This window comes from Lissotriton helveticus, assembly GCF_964261635.1.
Source record: "Lissotriton helveticus chromosome 1_1 unlocalized genomic scaffold, aLisHel1.1 SUPER_1_unloc_54, whole genome shotgun sequence".
NCBI lineage: Eukaryota > Metazoa > Chordata > Amphibia > Caudata > Salamandridae > Lissotriton > Lissotriton helveticus.
The window spans coordinates 768,890-789,698 of NW_027611697.1; the positions used below are offsets into that span (position 1 = coordinate 768,890).

Sequence of the window (20,809 nt, forward strand, 5' to 3'; positions counted from 1 at the left end):
GCCGAATTTATTTACTTTTTCGAACCGGGTGTGATTAATTGGGACCAATTTAGGTCAGTATATAAACTGGGTTGGCTTGCTTCAGTAGTCTGCCGGTACCTGACGGAGGAGGACGTCGTATTGCATGCTGATTTAGGAACCAGGGGATGCTTCAGCTCACTTTATTAGGGTAAGAGGGACACTTATATTGAGAAAGCAGGGGTCTGTTGAAACCTGTTTGTTTTTATAGAGAGGCTTGAGCAAATAATAATGTTAGTTCTTCAACTCTATTTTAATATAGACTTTAGATTTAAACCTATATATTTTTTTGTTACCTAAACTAAGTAGATATAACAAAAGGGATTTTTCCCAAAGAGAGATTAGACTTTTTAAAACAGGGAAGTTCTTATGGGTCACCCCTTTTGATTGAAACCCCCTTTTTTCTCCTGTTTTTTTCATTAATTTTCTTAGAGTGCCCAAGCAGGAGGTTTAACATATATTTCCCTTACAACAAGCAAGTAACAATAGGTAAGTTAAACTACTGAGCACAGATGTATACCTTTGGTGGACAATTACCACAAAATGCTCTGCCTCACAATGGCACCAGAATCAATAGTGGACAGTTGTTGAAAAATGTCCTGCCTTATAATGGCTTAACAGATAGGAGTGGCCAGGTGAAGGCTTTCCCATGCCACTTTTTTTCGTACGCTTAGTTCATAATAATGTTCATCCTTGTTTCCCCCGCCTCCCCTCTTTTCTCTTGTTTTACATAGACAGACAGAACTACATTCCTTGTTTACTACTCTGGTTCCAGCACTGCATGGACTATCATCCAAATATTGATGTAAGTGATGTACTTCTGTTCATTGCTTATGCACAAACAACTGGCTAGTCTAATCTTAAGGGTTGATCATGACCAGTATGATAAAAGTATCATGGTAGTACTAATGTCCGTTTTTCATTCTCAAATGACTAGCCTTCTCTCCTTATAAAACCAAACACCTATTACTCCTTTAGAGCTGTCATGTAGGAAAATCTCTAAGAGAAAACTTTTATATTATTATAGGTGATTTACAAGCATAATATTGAAATACCTCTCAATTTTTGAGTGTATTGGCTGAACGTGACTACAAATAGATACACACCGCCTATTAACAAGAACGGCTCTAACAGACCAGATTCCTCCGCTGAGAACTCTTTGTCAAATATGGTAGGTCATTTGATTTACTCGCAACCATTCACAGCTATTGGTAGCTTCCAAATTTTCTAAAAGTGTTCCTCTTAGAAGTTGGCTGTCACTAGACCTCTTACCAATGTTTTTTTCACCAATTCTTTCATCAATCATTTCTAGATGCCCCCTTCAGTATAATAGAACGTCACGGATATACCCACGTACCCAATAACCACGGGAGAAGACCTAAGAACATCATCTTATTATTCATTTTGGTATGTTTTATTCTTTAGTGCTAATATCCCCGCTCAACAGCTACTGACTACTCCCCTTCTTTTGATAATTTCTTGATGGTGGGGCCCCTTCTTTCTCATAGATATAGGATGTGCTATAAATCTTTGAGGTGAGGATGACAGTCCAAAGAGGGACAGACCTATATAGAGAACATTGTGCAATAACCAAGAATATGTTGATCTTAGTTGAACGTAATTGTAGAATGCTTTCTGTAACTCAACCAAGTCATTTATTTGCAATTGTTGTTGGCAGCTTGTACATAAGCTTTGTACTAGTTTTTAATATTGCAATGTATTGTTCATGAAGCCTGGCTTTTTCTGTATGAGCATAACTGCTTCTTTTTTAATGTTAATTTTAACTGTATGTTTTTGTATATTGTCATTTTTTGTAAACAGCCCTGAAGAAGTCCCAAGAGGACGAAACGCGTCGGCTGTAGCTCCTGTGTGTGCTTTTCATTTTCAACTGAATTGAATAAAAGAACTCTTGCTATATTTGGGTATTAAAGTGGTACCAATAAGGTACAACTAATGCACAGACCATGTTAAATTTAAAAATTGATAAATAATTAAGTTAAATTATTGCAAAATGTGCTGCATAATCCCACATAATTTGCATTTTTGGCCATAATTTACTCACCCCTGCTGCATAATTTGATTCCCCTGCCACATAATTCCTATTGCCCAGACTATAGGAGAGACTGATCATACAAAGGCAATGCTAGAGAAGAGTATCAGATGAGGGACAAACCAGGTAGAGACAGTCCTTGGTCACAGCACCGTAGATAGTCAGGCTCGACATTGACCTGTCTTAAGATCTTTAACGGAGTTTCAGTAATTTATATTGCAAAATAGCTCACCAAGCTAACACTTACTACAGCAAAACATTATTAATTACCTAGGCAAAACCAATGGCATTTACCAATGCACGACTTTTTAGCTACCTATCAAACACATAACAGTAACTAAAAAGAACAAGCATTGGCATAGCCAATAGGTCTCACTTTTGGGACCTTATAAGTATTTAGTTCCGCAGCACAAAATCCTTGGTGCACCAACATCAACTGTTGCATGGCTAAAAACGTATAAGGTCCCAAAGGTGAGACCTATTGGCTATGCCAATGTTTGTTTTCCTTGAGATGGTACTACCTCTCCTTCTGTGTTAATGAAGAGAGAAGTGCTGCCTGTAATACTGAGATCTGGGATTCACTCCTGTTTTGGGAACATAATTCAGTAGTTTCTACCCAATTCATACCCGATTTGTTTAGGAAACCTAAAAATATGTCTGTATCCTGGCACTACTCTTGTTAATAATCCATAAAAATACCACAGAATGTTGAGTACGTGAATCAGTGTGCCACACAAGGGATTTAAACATGAATCTGTCAAATACAAAATGTACTTTTTATTATTTTTTTAAGGTTCTTATATAGCGCTGCTTTATCTAATAATGTCTGATGGGTTTTCTCCCAGAGCCCTTTCCCCTTCAGAAGAAGTTCTCCATCGACAGACCCAGGGAGAATTCCTATGAAAGGTTGACAATCTGTCCAACTATAAACAGGGCTGCTGGAAGGACCAGTGGTTTGGCTGGTGTAATGCTTTGTTGCATTTTGTTATAGAGTTATAGTGTTGGAAGGGCTATCCCAGGGGAGGCCAGAAGATGTACCTGACCACCCTGTGACCCACCTCTCCTAGGAACACTGCCGAGCACCGGCGTGGGACCCTCCAGGGAGAGAGTCTCGAATCTAGGATCGCACGTGCTGCGCTAGCACCACTCGACAAAGGGACACCACACTGTAGGTTTCAAGAGAACGTATTCTTTATCTCTCAAGCAAGATGGATCTTTATGATCCGCAAGATTCTTATGTACAATCAGAGCATTGGGTCAAAGAGTCTCGGTAGGGATTAGGGTAGAGGGACAGTCTTAATGTTCAAGTTCGATGCGGGTGCGTATCCGGCGCACAGCTCTCAATCCTCGAGCTGGGGGATACGAATAGGTCTTGGGTCCAGACGGACCAGGATAGTCTCTGAGCCGCGACCACGTCCGCAGGGCTCGAGCAAGAATGTGGCAGTTCTTACGGTCTTATGGGAGCCGCGATCGAATCAGCAGGGCTCAGGTGTTCTCAAGGTTGCAAGGGAGCCGCAACCACGTCTCAGATGGTTCTGGGCAGAAGTCCTTCTCTGCCGGGTAGGAGTCGCGACGATGTCAGCAGGGCTCAGATGATTTCGGGCAGAAGTCCTTCTCTGCAAGGTAGGAGCCGCGACGATGTCAGCAGGGCTCAGATGATTTTGGGCAGAAGTCTTTCTGTGCAGGGTAGGAGCCGCGATGATGTCAGCAGGGCTCTCGTAGTTCCCGGATACAACTGACTTGATCGTCCCAGAGCACCCCTTGATATATGACTGCTCCTCTTTGATGTCCGGAGTCCTTGCAGGCAGAGGTCTTAGCACCTGGGGGCCGCTTGTTGGGGGTTCCTCCCACGCGGCCTCTTTCATCCTTTTAAGTTGGGTCTGGAGGGATCCCAGACACGCCGCAGGCTTGGAGCCAGCCCTCAGGGAGGCCGGATGGGCAATCGAAACTGATCTCTCGAGGGGAGGTGGGAGGTGTGATCGAACCACTCCTCCCTCTCTCGCTCACGGGGAGCGCTCTGGCGTGTCTAGGGCAGAGGACGTGCTGGGGCCGGGGGCGGTCATCTTAGGTGCAGGGGAATGGGCACCGGGGACCTTCGGGCCTATAGGGTTTGGGGGCCTCGGGTACCAGGAAGATGGAGGGGAAGGACAGGGAAGTCCAGTGTCGTGGGTGTGGGTCATGGAGGGAATGGTCGGGGGAATCGAGGCCCTGGTGAGGTGCACGGGTCAGGGTGGATTCACTACGGGTACGGGAGAACAACACCACGAGGCCCGGTCCAACATATAGCGTGCCCTGTCCACCACACCCTCAATCCAGCCCGCCTTTCTTTAGTGATTTTTCTATTTTGAGTTACATTTGAAGACTGTCCCCCTTATTTATAGTTTGACAGGTGGTCCACGGTCTGTCAGAGGAGCAGTCGTAACAACTTCCAGTACCCCGTTGGACTACCATCTACCATATTTAGCGATTTCCCCCAACCTGGCTATCCCTGTGTCTTCAGAGGAGCAACAGGAGCTTTTCTAAAAGCACCTAAGGTTTGCTGAGTGGCTGCCATGTTTCACACGGATGCCCAACAGACTTTTTTGTTTTACTCCTAAAGTGAGAGTTTGCTTTTTCTTTTTGTAAAACCAATAAATAATGTACTTGATACACTGAGAGCTTTCTGCAAGGGAGTCTAGGTCTGCGCTGTCTCGTCAAGAGATGCTGTATGCAGTATAGCGGGGGAAGCTTTTTGCCTATCTTTTTCATTGGCTGAAATTCTAAATGCTGCAATCTGATTGGTTTTGGCCAACTTAATCCCGCCTCCTGACAGCCATGTCGTCATTGTTGTCCTTCCACGGCTATCGGCCCCTTTACTTTTAAAGCTGTTTTGTTCCCCTGCCTCCACTGTTCCCTCCCGCAGTCCGTGAATTCCTTTTACCACCACCACTCCTCCACCTCCTCACATTCGTGCCTTTTTTAACGCTTGTACCTCTGTTTAAAATGCAATAGGTCTCGCGTAAATATGAGTCATATTGCATTTTAAAAGCTTGGTTGTCCCTGATTGGTGGGTAAACTCGCACATGTTTTTTGTTTCGCATGCGCGCAATACCTCTGATTCTGCACCTGCGCCGAACATACCGCATGCCTTCATTTGTAAGGAGACCCGGGAGGAGAGCGTTATCAGCGCATTAACGCAACTTAGCATAACAAGAGGATGTGTCGAAAAACTGAGAGCGGCCAACTTGTTTGTTTCATTGTTCCCCCGATCATGCCTTGTCGCTGCACGCAGTGTGGGAACCTCTTGCCTACCTCTTCCCAAATCTGAAACACGAGAGCTGCTCATGAGCCAGCCTCTACCACCCAGGAGAGACAGAAGCGGCAAGGGCTAGTGGGCAAGGGAACGGAATACAAACCCGTCTGCCAGCAGGACCCAAAACCAAACGGGACCGAGTGAGTTAGCCTACCGCTCACTTCGCAGCTCTGAAGATCAGAGGATGATGCCGGTAAGTGCTGTTAAAGCTTACTAACTCTCAGCAGCACGGCCAAGTCAACAGAGATGTGTGCGACTGTCCAAACTGGCAACAAATCCGATTCCAGCAGGGCCGCCCAATATGTATCGGTAAATAATCACTTGCAGTAGGGCTTTAAGTAGAATGAAAAAACTGAGGGGTGTTTCCCATAGGGGTTTGGCCAATGTAATTGAGGGCATGGCTTAAAACAATTATGCTAAAAATCTGTAGTGTGTGCCCGACTGGTGTTTTGCAGTTTCTGTCCATTCATCCTTATAAAGAACAGAACAAGTAACATTACATGTACAAATGAGCACCACCTGTGATTTCGTTATATATAATATTAAACATGCTCCAGTTCTTGTAGACGAGGATGTGGCAGAAGTCTAGAGCTACCAACCTTCGAGCTGAGCGCGCAGGTTTGAGCCTCACATCCGCTCAACATCCTGGCATTCAACAAATGACCACGACCTTGCGTGATGTCACTGGTGCTCATGTCTGCCATATAGAAAACTGACAAACAAATCACTGCAAAGTTGCATCAAAAGCAATGCCGGGTGCTCTATTGACGAGTTAAGCTTCTTTCCCTCAACCCTAGGGTAAAAATGGAGAGCCAAATTGGAACCTGTTTCAGCACCTGCTTTAAGAGCTGGTAGTTCTGAGCATCGGCAGGACCCGGCCCACCTAAAGCCCTGACTTTCAGTTACTTCCACCCGATAGTAGATTCACGCTGCTTACTTGATACATTGAAGCATAAGCAGGCTCTCTGTTTGCTCTCTCCTCAGTCCCGTCACCAATCTGTTACTTCTGGCGTTCGTGAATTGCTGCATAATCTTGCCTCATGCTTGGGTTGAAATCTGGAGTCTAAAAGATATTTTGACAATATATATGCGCAAAATGCCCTCGCCCCCAAGTGCTTCGAGCTGCACCTGGCATTGCTCAGTGTATGTTTATTTTCTTACATTTTCTTTGGAGGGTTGCAATCTTTGTGGAACGCTCTTAATCAAAACCTTTTGCAAAATATTGGGGTTAATAGCAAAAATATTCAGATCAGTTACAGAACGTTCAGCCTCTGTCATGATGCACTTTGAATGTGGCCATGACTTCTCAGACAGTAGTTGGATCTCATCCCGTAGGGGGCTGCAAATGAAGCCCTGAAATCACTGTAACTGCTGCCATTGTTGACAATCGCAAAGCAACAGTTGATGGACAGAATGCAGAACAATGTCATACATTCACCCCAGTACAGAGATCTGGGCCTAAGTCCATCGTTTTTTTGCACTCCACACCACCCCAGTTCAGACATGGCCATATGCAAATCAGCCTTGACCCTGTGCCTCATGGGTCCAGTCCAGCCCGAACTGCCAAGCCATGTCTTTCCTGGACCGGAATCAAGCATCCTAGGACCGGTTTCTGGCTATCAGCCTTCTTCAGCCAGGATAGCTTGACTCCAGTGGTGTGGAGAGCCTGGGACTCACGTCTGAGCATACCCATCCCACTCGGGGTGACAAATGCAAAGCAACAGTTGATGGACAGAATGCAGAACAATGTCATACATTCACCCCAGTACAGGGATCTAGGCCTAAATCCATCGTTTTTTTGCACTCCACACCACCCCAGTTCAGACATGGCCATATGCAAATCAGCCTTGACCCTGTGCCTCATGGCAACAGTCTAGTCCGAACTGCCAAGCCATGTCTTTCCTGGACCGGAATCAAGCATCCTAGGACCGGTTTCTGGCTATCAGCCTTCTTCAGCCAGGATAGCTTGACTCCTGTGGTGTGGAGAGCACTTTTGCTCTCCACACCACGTTTGTTCTCTTTTTTCCTACTCAGGATGCGTGAGATTTGGCATCTCACGCGAGATCCATGAGATTTGGCATGGGCGTGCCAACGATGACGACACCGGCCGCGCCCAGTCTCCCGTGCTCACTATTCTGCGTTCTTGGAGAAGAAGGAGGTTAGTCCAGGAGCTCTGATCTTCACTTGGCTTTGGGGCTCTTAGAAAGCAGTAGTGGTGAGTCCTCTAGCGCCAGCTTGATCGCAGGAGTCTTTTGCACGATCAGAGACGGAGGCTAATTTTGGAGCAGTCAGATTCCCCAGGTCGGCTCTTGCTGCGATGGCTGACATTCCCCTGGGCCTCCTTTATAGTCATTCAGCGCAGACATCGCTTCGTGCGTAGAGTAGGTCGTACTCTACAGGTAGGACCTGACCAGCTTATACTTTTTGCTTACCTGAGTACCTATCAGTCCAGAGAGGGTTGTGATTGTTAAAGCGTATTTTGGCTTGTGGACCAGAGTGTTTATTTAAGTTTTCACAGATGTTTTATTGTGCTAAAGTTTATATCCAAATAACCTGAGAAAGCAGAAACCAATTTATGAACCACATGTATCTGATGCTAAACTGAGTGGATTTTGTGCATGTTATACAACAATAGAAATCTTAGCTAGTTTAAGTCTAATACTACGTTAGCCATTTAGTGAGAAGAATCTGCTGATACTAGAGTTAAGTGTTGGGCAGCATTATTCAGAAAAGCGTATAATTCTATGCACTCAAAGAGAAACAAAGCCTTATTAATGTGGTCAATATTAGGCAAGAATGTATAGACACATTCTGAGTGGCGTTATCACGCAAAAGGCAAATTGCGTTATTGTTTGTTATTTGTAGCTAACTTTTCCTTTGCAGTTCTCCTTCCCAGCTGTTCCCTTCCTAATTCCCTTTCCCCCCGCTTGATCACTGCAATACGCTGTGTAAGTAATACAGTCAGAGTTGAAGGTATCGAGAGGTTGGCCCTTTTGTCATCGCATCTAGACTCAGAGGAAGGCTTCGTCTGACACTAAACCCCTTCACGTTCTTTCCTGGAATGTTAATGGCCTCCTAGACCGTATCAAGCGTGCGGCCGTCCTCCGGGCGGCCCACCGTCATGAGGCGGATGTCCTTCTCCTCCAGGAAACCCATCTCCTGGGCACACAATGTAACTTCCTAGCCCGCTGTGGGTACGCAATGGTCTGGCACTCCGGATTTAAATGTGGGTCCCAGGGGGTGGCAATCCTGCTTAGGAAAAGCCTTCCTTTCACTCTCACCAGGGCCGACACCGACCCACAGGGTCGCTATGTGGGGATCTCGGGTACACTGGAGGGATGCCCCCTAAACATCCTGAGTCTTTACATCCCGCCTGCCCTTCTCCCCCCGACGCTCCGTTGCCTCACGGGGATCCTCTCCTCCCTCCCACGGGGCCTAACGGTGGTGGCAGGCGACTTCAATGCGGTCATGCAGCCCCGATGTGACACGACCAGGACCCCGTCCGTGACCCGGACTGCCTCGGCAGATGCCCTGTCGGGATGGGCCTCCGCCCTGGGGCTTTGCGACGCGTGGCGAGTCGGGAACCCTTGTGTGACGCAATTCACCCACACATCGGCCTCCCACCATACCCAGTCCCCCATTGACCTTCTTTTGCTCCCGGCCAATGACTGTCACTTTGTCTCCGGGGTGGCTATTCTGCCTCGGGGGCTATCGGACCACTCCCCCGTCTCCCTCCGACTTGGTTCACCTTCGGCTTGTCCGAGAGCGGTATGAGGCCTCAACGTGTGGTTCCTCCAAGACCCCGATCTGGTGGACTCGCTGGAACAGGAACTGGCTCACTATTTCTCTGCCAACGAGGGGTCAGTCCCGTCGCCCGGGACCCTGTGGGAGGCAGGTAAGGCTGTGATTCGTGGAGTGGCATGGGGGCTTGTGCACGCCAAACGGGCAGACCAGTTGGCCCGACTCATGGAGTTGGAGTCGTGGGCGGCTCGGATGGAGGCGGAGCACGCACTCACCGGACGCGCGGACCCCACCCGACAGTTAGCACTGATTCGGGAGGAAATCCGGCAGATCTCATTGAACTCGGCCCAGATGCTCGGGTGCTCTTCAGTGGCGCGGGTATACGGATGGGGCGACAAAAATGGCAAGCTCCTCCACAACCTGGTCTCCTACCCCAAAGTCCATCGTATCATTCCGGAGATCCAGGTGCAGGACGGTACCCTCCAAACGACCTCGGAGGCCATGGCACGCCTCTTTGCGCAGTTCTACATGAACCTTTACGCGGCACGACAGGCGGAAGACTCCTTGGCTGACCTGCTGGAGGAGACGGGAATTCTGATTCCCTCTCTGCCACGGGACTCCATGGAGGCCTTAGATCGCCCCTTCACCTTGGAGGAGGTGCTGGGGGCCATCCCCCTCCTGCATCCCAGCGAGACGCCTGGCCCTGATGGGTTCCCGCAGGAATACTATACCACCTTCCGGGCCGCCCTAGCCCCACAGCTGTTGGCCCTTTTCCGCCATGTGGCAGACACCAGTTCCTTCCCCCCTGAATCCGATCTGGCCACGATAGTGGTCATCCACACGACTCATCCACCCTCCATGAGCTGTGCGGAATACCGCCCAATTTCCCTTATCAACACAGAGATCAAGCTCTACGCCACCATACTAGCCCAGAGGCTTAAGCCTCGCTTGCCGGACCTGGTCCATCCAGACCAGTGCGGGTTCATGCCTGCTAGGGGTACTCGCCACTGCATCCGGCGCATCCATCTGGCCTTGGCTCATCGTGCTCGGCTCTCCCCTTATCTGGCCCTCCTCTTCCTGGACTTTGAAAAGGCCTTTGACACAGTGAACTGGAACTACCTGCAAGATGTGCTGGAGACGATGGGCTTTGGTCCCGTCTGCTGGTCAATGGGGTGCTTTCTGAGGCCTTTCAGATCCGGAGAGGTATGCGTCAGGGGTGTCCCCTCTCACCTCTTCTTTTTGCATTAGCAATGGAGCCTCTGGCAGCGCTCATTCGGCAGGACCCCCTTGTCCAAGGGTGGACCTGGAACAAGAGCCACAAAGATAAAATCGCCCTCTACGCCGACGATGTGGTCTTGTATCTGGCAGACTCAGCGACCTCGGGCCCCAGGTGCTTGCTTTCCCTTGCGGCCTTTGAAAAGGTCTCCGGACTCTGGCTCAACGCGGCTAAATCCACGTTGGTTCCATTACACCCCTCAAGGGAGTGCTACAACTGGCAGTCGGATATCCCTTTAAGACGCTAATCGGTCAAATACCTAGGGATATGGGTAAGTAACCCTTCTGCAAGAGCTTGAATGGGCGCTGAACATCGCCCCCCTGGCTGCCCGAATGAAGGCTGATCTTAAGAAGTGGCAGTCACTCCCCCTCAACCCCGTAGTGAGAAGCGCCCTCTTTAAAATGATGGTCCTCCCGCGCTTTCTTTATGTCTTGAAAAACACTTCCATCCCCCTCTCCCGCGCCTGGTTCCGCGAACTGGACGGACTTCTGACCCGTTTCCTCTGGGGGAATGGTCGCCCGTGTATATCCCTGGCGCACACCCGTATTCCCCCCTATGACGGAGGATTGGGGGTAACTCATCTCTTCCTCTCCTATCTTGCCTCTAAGCTGATCGTCGTCTACGACTGGTATGCAGGTGGCTGGTCCGACCCAGCATACCGGGTGAAACTTGAGGGGATAGATTTTCCCCGGATCCAAGCGTTCTTATATGGCAGCCGGTCCCGCAAAATGTGGCGCCTATTACCAGAACGGTCTTCATGGCTTGGCGAACAGCTCTGCACCACACGGGCTGGAATCACAAACTCACCAGACAAACACCGCTGTGGCATAGCACCTGGCTCCGGGAGGTGGCAGCCTTGGACGGATTCCGTTGTTGGGATCTAGTTGGCGTCTCGGTCCTGGGGGATGTCTGGGTCGGGGACCATATCCGGGCCTTCGCGGACCTACAGCGGAACCATGCTCTTTCCCATACCCAGCACTTCCGGTATCTGCAGCTGTGCCACGCGCTCAACACACATCTCCCACTGCCGACCCCCCTCCTGGAATTCAGTCCGCTGGAAGCCCAGGTGATAATAGGGACCCTGGGTAGGGGGGGGTGTCCCGCATCTATTGCTCCCTAGTTAATAATGGCCCGGCGTCCCTGGACATCCTGCGCGCTCGCTGGGAGGGGTGGGTGGGTCCCCTGGAGGAGGCGGACTGGAGGGATGCCCTTATGGCGCCTAGAACCCTAACCACATCTGCCAAACTATGTCTGGTGCAAATCTATTACCTGCATGCGGCCTATCTCTCCCCTGAATGACTCTTCCGCGCCAGCCTGCGACCCTTCCCAGACTGCCCGAGGTGCGGCACGGCACCCACGGATCTCTACCACATGGTTTGGCTCTGCCCCGAATTGGCGAGGTTCTGGATGGGAGTGGAGCGGGAGCTTCTGGGGGTCCTTGGCAGACTGGATGGATCCAGGTCGGACAGGCGCCTACTGGGGACGGCGATAACAGTGGCCAAAAGGGACATAGCAAGATACTGGTCCCGCGCCACGCCTCCTACTGTGGGGAGATGGAGGAGGGTGGTTGATTGGTGCGGGACCCAGGAAGAGGCCTTATTTGAAGCTCGGGGGGCAAGGGAACTGTTCCATAGGATTTGGGTGAAATGGTTTAACCTACTTCAACCGTGATTTGAGATGTATTGCGCGAACTATGCCTATACATCTGGTAATACAAGATGTATATATGGACTGGAGAAGAATGACCCGACCGATACAACTACTGATTGTATTCTGCTATATGTGTTGATTGAGCTGCAACCAATGAATTTTCTTTCCTGTTTTATATACCCAATAAAGTTGATTACCAAAAAAAGACACAATCCTAAACTTACTACCATTTTGGTATTTACAGAAGGCACTTACTCATTTCGGTATTCACAGAAGTTAGGAGTTCTAACTTTAGGACTCCTAAATGCCTTCTGTGAATACCGAAAGTCTTAAAGTTAGGATTTTTCTCAATTTAGTAGTAGTAAAGTTAGGATTCCTAACTTTAGGACTCCTAAATGCCTTCTGTGAATACCGAAAGTCTTAAAATTAGGATTTTCTCAGTTTATTAGTAGTAAAGTTGAGAAAAATCCTAATGTTAAGACTTTCGGTATTCACAGAAGGCATTTAGGAGTCCTAAAGTTAGCAGTTCTAACTTTACTACTACTAATTTGAGAAAAATACAACCAAAGATCTTTCACAAACATCTCATGTGTCTGCGCCCAGCTGTCGCCAGGAGCCCAGACCCCTGGACTTTTCATGAATGACTTGGGACACAGGCAGATATACTCTTATACGGGGCGGGAACTCCTAGATATCAAACGATCAAGCACATCTAAATGTATTAACCACCCACATAACACTTTTGGGTATTCCATGACATGGAGGGGCCTTTCGGGGTGCAGGTTTTGCAAATTCCAAGACATGGAGCTGAAGCAGACGCATGCTGCCTGCTGCTATCTGATCCAGAAAAGTCAAAGCATAATTATAAATTAGATAATCTCCCCCAGACTTTTCCTCAGACTCCCCTAGACTGTCCTTCCGACAAATTTGGTCAGGGCTGGAACTGCTTTTTGGGCAATGTTAGATCTCTGCCCAAGCATGCCACTGAAATCTGGGACCTAGTATCTTCTGAGAATCCCGACATCGCATTTCTGACTAAAACCTGGCTCAAACCTAGCTCCACCCCCGCTATTGCGGTGACAGTTCCTGATGGCTACCATATTCAAAGGCTGGAAAGACAGTCTAAGGTGGGTGGAGGGATAGCCATTATCCATAAAGACATTATTAATGTATCGACACTTGAGCAATGTTGCAATGATTAAATAGATATGGCGGTTTTTAGATTTTTTTTTACCTCATTATAGCTGGAAAGGTGCCCATGTATTTCAGCCCCCAGGTCCCCTTTTAGATTTCTCGCTTCAACTGATGGAATTAATTGCCCCTCATGTTATCTCCACTAAACATTTTCTGTTACTAGGGGACTTCAATGTACATAGTGAGAACACTTCTAATCAGGACGTCTATATGTTTCTTGCAAACTTGGCCACTTTAGGACTAGGAATGATCAACAAGCGTACTACACATCTAGCGGGACACACGTTAGATCTTATCCTGACCAACTCTCCAAGCATCTTTTGTGGACAGATCACTCTTTAATTTACTTAGGGGACCCAGGGTCAACTCTGCCCCTTCCATAGCCCCCTATAATCTCCGTCGACAATGGCATAACATAACACCTGACCACTTTCCCGGCAACTATTATCCTGGAATCAGGGAATATTGAGAAATGTTTGGCCAGCTACAACTCCATAGTAAAAACAACCAAAGACCAGCTGGCATCATTGAAACATTGCAAGAAAGACCTTACAGGCGTAAGGTGAGAAGCCTGAGCACTCCTTTGTGCTAGATAAATGCAAGTTACACAAGGATATTCGAATGTTCAAAGTTTTATTCACTTTTGTAGTTTAATACATGTGATTCATTCTTCTGAATCAAGAGTAATCCTTTAGGTAAAGATGGCTCAAATTAAACATTGCGTAATGATTCCATGATCACAAAAGTTCAATACATCGTGGTTGTGAATATGAACAACATGAGTCAGTATCCCCGATGCATTTCGAGCTAAAAAGCTCTTCTTCAGGGGGTCAATGTGTTCTAGGAAAAAGGAGGAAAGTCCGAAATTACTAATCAGGGCCCGAGTGATATGAAAGTAATCAAAAATTGTGAGAAAACAATGTTAATTAAATCGGGTGATAGCAGAAGGAGAAAGTGCCAAAAAATAGATGGGGGACGTGAGGTTAAAAATTACGTTCTGAAAATGGTGCAAGAGAACTATTAGTGACTATAAGTACACCCGAGAATTACTGAAATTGAAAAATGACGTTGAGATTATAACGTGGAGTGTGAATAATAACATGGGTGAACTGTGTGCAGAAAACCCTCGAGTATATGGTGGTTATTCCATGCAATGCTCAAGTGAAAATTGTAAATGTTACATGTCAACAATAAACAAAGTGTTACGAGTGAAAATCGTTAAAAGTGCAGATTAATAGCCTGGTGCCCCTTATTTTAAAATCGTGTCTTGTCGGTGAAACTGTTTCGCTTACCCAAAGTGTAACGCGGTAAACGCGTAGATTCAAAGCTGCAAACACGATGAAACGCCGCCCATGGAGTGCGGAAGTGCCGAAAAGGTTTGCGCATGCGCAAAATATTGTGGCCGTGTAAAATAGAAAGTGGACTATAGTTGTGGGTCGCGAGGGAAAATGCGAGTGAAACGGGTGAATCAATAAAGAAATTTGAAAACAAAAGAATGGTGGACTATGAATACCAAGAAAGAATTCAGTGTTTAAATACAATGTGAAAGTAATCATACAAGTAGATCCTATACATGAGAAGCAATATACATATTGAATAAAATATCCCATGAACAGCAGACAATATTGAAACAAGCATTTGCAATGCAATAGGTCTCGCAGTTACGCAAGTTTGAGCTATTGGCATTGTAAATGGCTATGCCTTTTATTTTGTTTTTGTTTTTTAAAAGATAAATAAAAGACATTGTACTTTACAATGGCAATAGCTTAAATTTCATTAAATGCGAGACCTATTGCATTGCAAATGCTTGTTTCATTTTATTTAATGAAAGTAGGTGTTTTGCAAGTCCAAGCCATGGCGGACAGAGTCTGGACATATCCAAATTGTGGTTCAATAGGAAGGCATTCAGAAGGGGGCTGGTCACGACTTCTTTGATTGGCAATAAGGGCTCAGAAGATGCATGTGCAAGCTGTATAACTTTTGTTAGGAAGTTAGTTTTAACTTCCTTCATGGATAGCTGTAAATCCAGTACCTCAGCATCACATTTCATGACCACAGCAGGAGAAGTACTCTCTTTCATTGATGGTCGAGGGGGGAGAACTCAATGCCTTAACATGGGAAATATGCATCTCGTAAATCCACAAATAGACTGTCATCATCACAGAGAGGGAGGCAAACCATCACCCTTATCTCCGCTTGATCAGTGATGTAGCATTTAGAATGTGCTGATGTAAACTGGTCATCCCTAGAATCCCTTGACCACCTACATCAGCACATTCTAAATGCTACATCATTGATCAAGGGATGGACAAAGGAACCACGAGACACCACAACTGCATTTCCATAATATATGTCTAACTGATATTTGAATGACAACTCTCGCTAAATTAAAGACATTTTTCGCACGAAAAACAGAGACGACAGCAACGAGACACGCAAAGACGGAAAACAAACACGGAGACGACATGAGACGGGGTAGACGTACAAAGTGAAAAGAAAATTATAACAAAATGCTGCTTACCTGATCGCAAATAGAAAGTACGTCCTGGCAACTTAATTCTCGCAGCCCACTCCTGCAAAAGACACTTTCAAATAGACCGAAACATGCCGAAAAAAAACCGGAAAAAAACAACCGCCCACTGCCGCATGACGTTCTAAAAGGGGCGGAGCTAGGAAAAATCACCGGAACGCCCACGAATCTGCTCCAACATTTACTGTCACATCTCTCTTCCAATGGCTAGCCTCCATTTATGGAGCTAGCCAATGGAAGACAGAGGCGGGTTAAAGCCCCGTACTAAAGTTGTATCTACGGTTTTGGGGGTGCCTTCTTGAGTGGCTGTGGTCACCCCACAATGCAAGAGGCAATCTTGGCAACAAGGCACAGAATATTGTCCAAGTTCACTTACATTCTGCATGCCATTGGGCAGGCTCCGTGCAAAAAGTGTTCAAAATGATTCAAAGGGAGAAATCGAACAAAAAATCCGCTGACGGCCATAGAATGGCTGCTAACGACCAACACACAGCGAGCAGTCACTTCTTTCGTTTTGAGGGTTCTCAAGAATAAACAGCAGCTTAAAATACAGACAGTTTTTCTTTCCTTTTTACAAACCTGAAAAACTGCACTTTTTTTAAAGGAGCATGTGCCTTGAGAACTCAAAACTGGGGAGTGAGATTTCAGAACCTCTTTGAGAACTAGTCCTATTTTTTTATCGCCGGGCACTCAACTGTGTCCAAGAGAGATCAAATATGTCAATGAATACAATAAACAAAGTGATATCAGAGGTGACTTAATCCACAATTTACAATAATAATAATAATAGGGGGTTTTATAAAGCGATGGTGACGCACAACGGCGTGTCCCCGCGCTAAGGAGCGAGTGCTGTGGGAGAAGTACTAGGCGGAAACCTGCTACCGGGTAAATAATAATGTTTTTAACTTGGCTCTGAAGATGAGTTCTGATGGTTCTAGACGCAGCGCCACAGGAAGTTTATTCCAGCTTGACGCAGCCAGATATCTAAAGGATCTTCCTCCCATCCGAGCTTTAGACACCTTGGGAATAGACAGGGGCCCCATGCCGGAAGATCTTAGGGAACGGGAAGGCTCGTATTGTGTCAGCAGTCCCTGCAATGGAAGGGGGGCCTTACCATTGACAATCCGGTGGCAGGTGCAGAGTGCTTTGAATTCCACCCTGCTTCTCACCGGGAGCCAGTGCAGGGCTTGGAGCGCCGCTTTGGAGGCTGCTCTTCTGGGTAATCTGAGCACCAGTCGGGCAGCAGCATTCTGCAAAACCTGCAGGCGGCTCAGATTCTTCTCTAAAGACCCTAAATAGAGAAGATTGCCATAGTCCATCTTCGATGTAACTAATGCATGCACTAATGTTTGGCGTGCTTTGATAGGCAGAAACTTCAGAACCTTCCTGAGGCTCTTGAGAGTCCCGAAGCATGATCCAACCACCCGATTGATCTGGGGTCCGAAGGTGAGGTTGGGATCGAACCAGTGCCGCCGCAGCTAAGAGAGAGCTGCTGCCGCTGAGTGCCCGCACCGTTGCCAACTTTGCATCATCGTGATTCTTCCTGTGCGCCGCTGCAGCTAAGACAGAGCTGCTGCCGCTGAGGGCCCTCACCTTTGCCAACTTTGCATCATCATGATTCGTCCTGAGGGCCGCTGCAGCTAAGGGAGAGCTACTGCCGCTGAGTGCCCGCACTTTTGCCAACTTTGCATCATTGGGATCTGTCCTGTGGGTCGCCGCATTTGAGAGAGAGCTGCTGCCGCTGAGCGCCCGCACCTTTGCCAACGTTGCCTCATCGTGATTTGTCCTGTGGGCCGTTGCAGCTAAGGGAGAGCTGCCGCCGCAGTGTGCCCGCATCTTGCTCACCATTGTCGAGGATTGATATAATTGCTTTGGAAGCCAGATTGGGAGTTGTTCAGGACATGGTTCGCTTCGATTAACTTGGAGAGTTGGATTTTGAGGGACTTTTCGATGACCTTGGCAAGGGAGGGGAGGAGGGAGATAGGTCTGAGGTACTGGAGGTCTGCGGGTCTGCAAATGGCTTCTTCAGCAGGGGGGTTGATCTTGGCGTGTTTTCAGGCGGCAGGGAAGGTGGCCGTTTTGATGGCGCAGTTGATGGTGCTGCGGCTGCTCAATGGAAGATGTGATACGGGCAAGGATCCAGTGGGGCTCTGGAGTGGATGCTTGAGTGTGTAATCTGTGGTGAGTGGAGTCCAGTTGAGCATGATATGTTGGGGTAAGGCCTTGTTGTGTGCGGTGGCGGCAGGCATTGTAGCAGGGTCTTGGGTGTCAAAGCTGTTGTAGTTCTGCCTGATCTTGTGGTGAAGAATGTGCTGAGTTTGTTGCAGAGGTCTTAGGGAGGGTGAAACGTCTGTGGTCTCGCTGTTGGGCCTGAAGAACTCCTTGACGATGGCAAAGACTTCTGTGTTGTTGTGTGCATAGGCATTGATTCTGTCTTTGATGGCTGTTTTCTTTGTGCTTTTAAGAAGGTGGTGTGCGTTGACAGTGGTTTGCTTGGGTTTCTGGGATTTTGTTATTCCTCTATCTCTTCTCGAGTTGTCTGCTGGTACGTTTGGACTTGTGGAGGGCTGAAGTGAAGCAGGTGGCTTTCTTGAAGTTTTGCCTGCCTGGTGTCTTCTTCAGGGGTGCTGGTGTGTCGGCTCAGTTGGAGATCCATTGATGACGGTTGTGTGCTGCGGTGTTGGCATCTGCTGGTGGTGCGGTCATGCTGAGAAAGTTGACAAGAAGTTCTTCAGTGGCCTTGTTTCAGCTACAACGGAGGGGGGGTGAGGGTGGCGGTGAACAGTGGGAATGGCTAAGTGCACACAGTGTGGGTTGATCAGGAAGAGTTTGGTGGTGTGGCTGTAGGTGTGGTTCCCACTGATGGAGAAGATGAGTTCTAGCATTTGTCTGGCTGTATGGGTCTATGTAGTGATGAGCTGCTTGAGTCCGATGTTGGCGAAGTTCTCCAGTAGGGAGTCGGTGTTTTGGTCACTGGGGTTGTCCAAGTGAAAGTGGAGGTCTCCGAGTAGGATGTAATCGGTGGATGCTAGAGCCTGGTGTGCGATGAGGTCTACGATGGCTTCGTTGAAGGTCGGGTGGGGGCTGGGGGTCTTGTAGATTAGGGAGCCACAGAGGGTGGTGTTGGGGTTGCTCTGGATCTGGAAGGGGAGGTGTTCCATTGTAGTCATTGAGTCATTCGAGTAAGTGGTCAGTTGGTGGGTGTTCTTGCGGATGATGGCTTTGCCTTCTCCTGGTCGGTCGACGCTGTATTTGGGGGTGATTTTGTAGCCACAGGGGATCGCAGTGGCATCACTGATTTTTAAGTCCAACTTTTTGTGCCTTCAGTGGGCCTTATCAATCTAGTATGATTGTGGGGTATACCCCCTTTACCCTAAGTAGTGCACTGAGAAATGTAAAGAAATTCTATATTTCTAATCTTGCAAGGAAATGATGGCTTTTTTAACATGTGTTCCAGAGAGTGTCAGTAGTGGGAAAGTTTGCAGATTCGACATCAGTATTCATCCTATGTGCCCGTGTTATTCCCAATCTTTATTCAGGCCCTTGACTTCCTCGGTACCCAGCTCTGTATTAGATCTTAAATCGATCCTTTTCAATTTCTTCTCTTGATCACCTCCTCTGACATAAGGCCAAAGAAACTGAGCGCGTCTACAATGATATCATGGCATTTTACAAAATCTCCAGACACTGGTGAATTTAAGATCGGGTGTTTGATGCCTCTCATGTGCTCCATCACTTGCCAATGGGGAACATCAAGTTGGCCACATATTGTTTTCTGTTTGTACATTCTTTCAGGTATATAGACACAGAAATCTGTGCTACAGGTTATGAATTGATTGATTTTCCTTCCTGTTATGTAGAATAACCACCTTTATTTTGATACCAGATTTACAAGCCATACATTTCCCTCATTTTCTGAAACCTTTTAGATTAGATGGCCCCTTTCTTTCATTGGACTATCTACATAGCTATGGGCATGTTTGGCCTTTAAGGATGTGGCTTTACGATATGTGATGGAGGGATGTGAGGTAATATTGTGTCCAATCACCTGATCAGCTTTTAATATTTTCCAATGTTTAGAATTTGTCTTGCTGTGGTGTACCTCGTATTGTTTGTAGTGATGAACGTTACGGTAATATCAGGTCTCTCCTTTGGTGTCTCTGATTTAAAAGTAGTTTATTCATGTTCTGGTTCTCGCTTGGCTGCTGGCCGCTTACTTTTTTCTTCCTTCTCATACACTTCTTGGCTATCACAGTTTCTACGGGTCTGTAGCATTTCACCATAGGGGATACTTTCTATCAGTTTCTGTGGATGCACGCTATTCACAACACCCTTCTTTTTCCTTTCTATGTAGACTTTTGACCATGTGTGCTTCTCTAGCTCAGTATGGATAGCCAGATCATTTATAGATTTATTTCTGATCTAATGAGTGAATTGTCAGTTGAGATCAGTTTTTGTCTGTCTCTGGATTATCTTTTAGACATTTCCCTACTTCCGTCCCACAGCAGGGAAAGGTCATCTATATCCCCGATCCAAATCAGCGTATGGTTTGTCATGTTTTCATTTCGTGATGTCCAGACCACCTGTTATGTGCCCGGGTTAGGCCCATGTAGTGAAATGGCTCATTTCATATATTGTCATATTTTTTACAGTAACATTTCTGCTGTGACCTTTTGCACATATTTGCATGCACAACAATTTTGGATTGGTTTCTCTGACACTACTTTGTTTACACATCTAGCTTCGCACAACATTGTCACGATGCCTTGAACACTAAGTACAAGGCCTCTTGACGCACTATGTACAAATGCCGTATCTTCATCCACAGGGTGACAGGGCTATCTACATATCTATAACATTGTCTAACCTGTACGTACATCACAAGATGCTTTCTATTATAAATAATGAGCATCCCAATAGATTAGTAGAGGAGGCGCTACAGCTGACATACAGGGTCCGTGCGGGCTGAGACTTCACTGTGCAGCGGGCTGGCATCTCCGTGGTCGGTGTTCAGTTTGTAACCAATTCGTGGCCTGCATTCTCTCCTGTCATGTCCCG

At 47.1% G+C, this 20,809-nt stretch overlaps 1 long non-coding RNA gene across 1 annotated transcript; it reads left to right on the top strand.

Annotated features, from left to right (window-relative positions):
* The first annotated feature begins 748 nt into the window (after positions 1-748).
* On the top strand, positions 749-2,151 carry LOC144806228 (uncharacterized). Its single transcript, XR_013605731.1, has 4 exons — positions 749-823; positions 1,046-1,189; positions 1,331-1,425; positions 1,840-2,151. It is a non-coding gene; the product is annotated as an uncharacterized LOC144806228 (long non-coding RNA).
* The last annotated feature ends 18,658 nt before the right edge of the window (positions 2,152-20,809 follow it).